Raw genomic sequence first — 6,000 nt, 5'->3', positions numbered from 1 at the left:
AAACGCGCGATTTTCTCACATCTCTCCAGTTTCTTCGTAACTTTTTTTTTGTTAAGAACCATGTACGAAATTATTCTCGAGTTATTAGACCGACATTCAATGAAATTATTAAAATTGAGTTATTATTTTCCGATATAACCGTAGATTTTTTTTTGATCAATTATATTAAAATAAACTAATAAACGATTTGCTTCTAGCTCAAGTGAGTTTATTACCGAAGTGTTCTGAGTGCTTCGAGTTTTACGACCTATTTCAAGGACCATAAAATGTATTCACTTTTGTTATTTAGACTAGCTTTTTAGACAGAATTGAACGAGGAGGCACGAGGAATATTGTATTATGAGAACAGCCATAACGAGGTAGTTCTCGACCCAGGCGTCCTGCCCCGCAAGTTGTTAAGTTTAGGGGAAAGCGTCAATGAATAATTACTATTAATAAACAACCATGACAACCATATACATATATATATATATATATATATATATATATACACACATATATATATATATTTATATATATATGTATGTATTTATATATATATGTGTGTGTGTATATATATATAAAAGTATGTGTGTGTATGTATTTATTTACATATACATATACACATATGTATATATAAGTATTTACATATCGTCGTATTAGCATAAACCTAGGCCAAACATATCTAAGGGGATATATGGATGCCTTGATGATTGGCATATATTATAAGATGATCACCACGCTTTGCAGTCGGGTTTGCGATCGCAGTGTGGTATTTTGGTACGCAGTGGACGCTGCTGTCTATTTTCTGGAAACTTGTTTCTGAGCAGTGATAATCTCATAATATTCACACATAATTAATGCACAAAGTAATAATTATACAAGATTGTATCGGAAGGAATTGAACCCGCGACATATAATCGCAATTCTCAGTACTCTATCGATGGGTTGCCACTACTCGAAAAATAGGTATAGATATGATGTCATTTTTCAACTTAATATAATTTTAATTATTATATCTGTAGAACCGGGGGCATCCCCGTGACTCTTAACATATTTTTTTAATCGCAAACCCGCCATTATTTTTACTGGTAATAATGAACTGCGCTACCTATACCGTGAGTAAGTCAATAAATAAAACAGTTAATATAAGGGCGAATAAATACAGGACAACAATTTGACATTGAACTTGTGATTCTTTGTCTAAAATATATTCCGGCGCGATAGCATCAACTATGTTCATAGTTAGGGATTCCCCAGGAACGCGTAACTGCTTACGATCACGCTACGTGCGCGAAAGTGCTCGAACAAAGCACGAGGTGGGCGCGGGTTGAGTCAGCCGGCCTGCTCCGGACACGAACACGACACGAACACACTTTGTACCGAGTTAATTAGCGCTGCCTTTACAAATAATATATCTTACAAAGAAGCCCACGGTATAGTAGATAATAATTTTGATATTAAACGAAAAAACGTAATAGATATGAAATACGTTCCAAAATTAAAATCATAATTAAAATTTAGGTATGTCCAACTTCGAAAAAGATATAACTCGCCGAATTCAACTTGGATAGTCAGCGCTCAGGCAGCTATAAAACATTTTGTTGTTCAACATATCGCAATGTATGAAAACAAAGATCTTTCACTAGTGTGTATTACCAATAATTGCTTATGACTGAGAAGTCGTCTTTTACGACGGACATATAAGAAGACTCAAGGTCATCCAGGGAGCAATGGAGAGGGCTATGCTCAGAGCTTCGTTGCGAGATCGAATTAGAAGATCCACAGCCGGATAAATTACTCATCTGAAATGGCAGTGAACGGGATACGTAACTCTTGCAATCGACATCTTTTGGACGCTAAGGTTTTCGATTGGCGACCGCGAGCTGTTTAACGCGACGTGTGTAGACGATAGATATCTTTGGAGGCCTATGACTTGCAGTGGGCATCTGTGGGCTGAAACGACGACTATGATTCTATAAAGGCTGCCTAAGTCACCTTAGACCATGATGACCTGTCGATCTGATGAAACTTTTAATGTAACCAACCGAGCCTAGGTTCCTGAGGGTAGCCGATGAGTTTGATCACCGTCATCATTCATCTTTAGCTTATAATAATCATCGTCATCATTTCCAGCACTAGATGTCCTACATCTGAAATGATGGGCCATCCGTATAAAAGTGTTAGCACGTCCTTAGGCCTCCCTTTGAATTTTCAATGCATCCAATATCTTCCTTCTACTGTAACCTGTGATATCGTCTGTCCACGTTATTACCTTCTCCATGGCTGGTAAAGCATCTGTGAGTTTGCCAGTGAGGCACGAAGTGAGAGGCCATGTTTATGTACCGTAAGTCATTATTAGTAACACATTCGTCGCAGAACTACGTATAAAATTGAGAAAATGTTAGTCATATCCTTAATTTCTAATAAATTAAATAAATTCTGGAATTACCGCACCGGAAATCTCTAAATCTAATTTTGCGTCCCGATTTTCGTATAATATAATATTCTTATTCGAAATCTTGCATTGTATATTTTAATAATAAAAAAACGATTCATTATCGGCAAATAACGAGGTAAACAGGAACAGCGCGCCGACCCGCGATCTATTACTGAGAAAAGATCAAACGCGGAGGAAGTATTGACATATTTAATTTATTTCTGTTAAAAATACAATGTGAGTCATTTGCCCGAGTTTGAGATAACGTGTTTTTTATTTCTTATAACCTAAAGTTGCGAACAAGAATCTTTCGATGACGGGATCCGATTTAAATTAAAGAAAGGATTTTGAATTGTTATATCACATATATAACTTCGTCTTCGTCTGCAATTACCTGCTTTACGAAAGTTGTTAAACAAAAGAATTTAATTGAATAAATTCATTACAGCCTTAGGACATCCAAAGCTGGATATAGGCCTCCCCGTAGATTTCAAATAGAACCTTTTGGAATCGGCCCTTATCCAGCGTCTTCCGACTACCTTAAGGTTGTCTCTCCAGCTTGTTGGTAGCTATTCTACGCCCAAATCATGCTGACACGAAAATGTAGATTACCACAGTTAGTATATGTTGCCTTAATTTAGAATATGCAGTATAAATCGCTTCGAAATTAATAAACAACATAGAACAGTTTATTGTGATCGGAAAGCTAAACGGAGGAGATCTGGAGACAGCAGTAGTATACGCATGTTTGGTACGAATCTGTTTTAACCAGTCGAATGTGATTGATGCTCTTCCGCTTTTTGTAATAGGTAGACCAAAGTATATAGGATAGATGGAAATGAAAAAAAAACTCAACCGTATAAAGTCACAGCATTAGTTATTTAGTAACTGTCTTGACCTACTCTAGGAGTGGAACCTAAATTATAATTTTAATACGCCCCTACACAAAACAGGTAAATAGGTTTAAGTTCAATAGTTACGTAAAATAATAAATAAAATAAAATTAGAAAACAAATTGTTTTATATGAAATATAAGAATTAGAACACAATAACAAAAACGCGAGCGGCGGATAATCACGTGGATTAAAAGAAGACGTATAAAGTAAAATACAAAAAAAAGCTAAAGCAATTCTGGTTTGGGTCTGGTTTAGCACGAAAAGCACGAAGAACACATGACAGGACCAGCAAGATGTTCACCTAATTGATGACTTGATAACATGAAATAGTGTCCAATATATTACTTTAAATAACTAATGCCGCTAAAAATTATTGTTAAGTTGTATTCGAAAAGTTTGCTCTATGTACCATATGTTGTATTTGTATATATGCGTTATATTGGTACGCTATATTTGAATAAATTACTTGATTTTTAGCCTTAGTATGTTCTCCTGGAACCTCCTCCCCCATAGATTGCTTTTAGGACCGGTTGTAAGCAGCCTGCAGCCAGAGTCTTCTGACCACTGTAAAATGATCTCAGCAGTCATCTGTTCTGCTCGCTGGGTGGGCTGCCCTAAATATATATATCTGATGATTAAAGAGTTTAAAAAAACGTCTTCCGAATTCAGACGTTCACTGGGGTAAATTAAAGCAAAGGCACCGCAAAATTGTTTGCCTTTTAATTGACACAGCGAGGAGAAATGAATAAGACGCTCCGACATGAGGATTAATAATATAAAATTCCGCAATAAGTTGATATTTCGCACGAATAATTTCACATTGCGTTTACAAAGGGCATTCGAACTGCAGAACTGAGGAGTTTTTCCCACCGCCGCAAAAGTCCCCCAACATCGAACTTCCGACCCGAATTCGCCTTGCAAAAACCTCATTCACTTTGCCATTGACCCCAAGGTGGTATTGTGCCGGTCCCTTTCTCAGGGGTCTCGCATCTGCCGTTGCACCGGCCCCTCGTAACGCAAGCTGGTTATTTTCTTGGCGGTTGCATTTTAATGATTTATGTATAAAGATTTATGTAGGGCACTTCGAGAACGTTCCGAGTTTGAGCTCGATATGTTTTTATTTTCCTTACGAATTGTATTTGAATTGTTTTAACTTTAATGTTTTGTAAATGTTTTAAGAGACTTCTTTATTTATTAACATTTAAGTTACAAATTAATAGCACTTGTTTTAATGTAGTCTCCCTATTTCATGTACAGCATTTACTTGGACTTAATGCTTTTTAACCGCTGTTTACCAGGCACCGTGGCATGATGCAGAAATAACAAAAATATATATAATTAAATCGAATTATGAGGATATTATATACACAGCAGTTACACGTACAAACATACATATAAACCTATACAGTATAATATACAATAAGTGTGAAGTTACGTCGATACTTTTAAGACATATCTCGAAAGTTCCTTTTATACAATATACGGTTCGCACTCTCTAATTCTGAGGGGGGGTTATTTAGAACAGAATAATGAACTAAGTCTGATTTGTTAAAAGAACAGCGGTAAAAGATTAATTGACGATCGTAGATTTCTCTCATAGTTCGAGTCAAGAAAACTCAAGTACGAGGTTAAGAGGAAAGGCCAATTGTAAGTTAAGTATTATTAGTTAAGTGTTTAGCGTAATCAATAAGCTAATGTCACCATATCAGTCCCAAGATACTTGCACAAATTTGTTACGCAGGTTTTGTGTCAATAAATCCTTTATTCCACTGCGAGCAGATCGTATGTGCTATAAATTGGAAGCAATATCCTCTTAACATGTTCTAGAATATACAAAAAATATCACACATGGACGAGTAGCATACGGCATACAATTATATTTTTTAAAATAACTTAAACACCATTTATTGTTATTATTTTAAAATCTAATTATTTAAATATATGTAAAACTAGTAGGAATCTTCGTCCCATACCCGACAGACAGGGTCAGGGCATGAATAGCTCAGAGACGATTACCACGTAACTGTATTGCAGTTTCGATTTGCCCCTTTCAAGGCAAACTTTAAGCTACCACAACTTTTGTCTCTAAGGTATCTTTTGTTATCTTATAACAGTTACAGTATCTTTATTCCTAATATTACAACATCGCGTACAATATGTTACATAAAAGCAACAAAATTATTTTTTATTGAAAATTATGTCTGTAATAATAACTATACTTATTGTACACAATAAACACAAAAAACTTAGAGTTACGATACATTTAAAATATAACCTAACGAATTAAAGTACTAATTAAATAAACATAGTGTAGTGTGTATAATTATAATATTAAAACCAATTCTATTAAAATAACAAAATAATAACTATACTAATAAAATACACCATTTTTATGTTTATGAGTATTTCTTTGGACTCATTTCACGTGTTCATATGATTATATGGAAAGCACCTCAATTTACGTATAAGAATTCATTCATTCATTCGTTCATTCATTCATTCACGTCAGTCGATTTACTGGGTAAGTCTCCCAAACATCGCTACAATAACCGGTCTTGCGGTACCCGCATCCAGCGACTTCCTGCAACCTTGATTATGTGGTCTTTCAACCTAATAGAGGACCTATCCACGCCGCGTTTACCAGCTCCTGGTTTCCGTTTGAAAACCTTTCAGACCCAACCGCTG

This window comes from Battus philenor, unplaced genomic scaffold (assembly GCF_028537555.1).
Source record: "Battus philenor isolate CCGP_79_NKW_IND1 unplaced genomic scaffold, ilBatPhil1.0.hap1 SCAF_21, whole genome shotgun sequence".
Classification (NCBI taxonomy): domain Eukaryota; kingdom Metazoa; phylum Arthropoda; class Insecta; order Lepidoptera; family Papilionidae; genus Battus; species Battus philenor.
The sequence above is the reverse complement of the archived record's forward strand: the minus strand, read 5'-3'. Positions refer to the sequence as shown.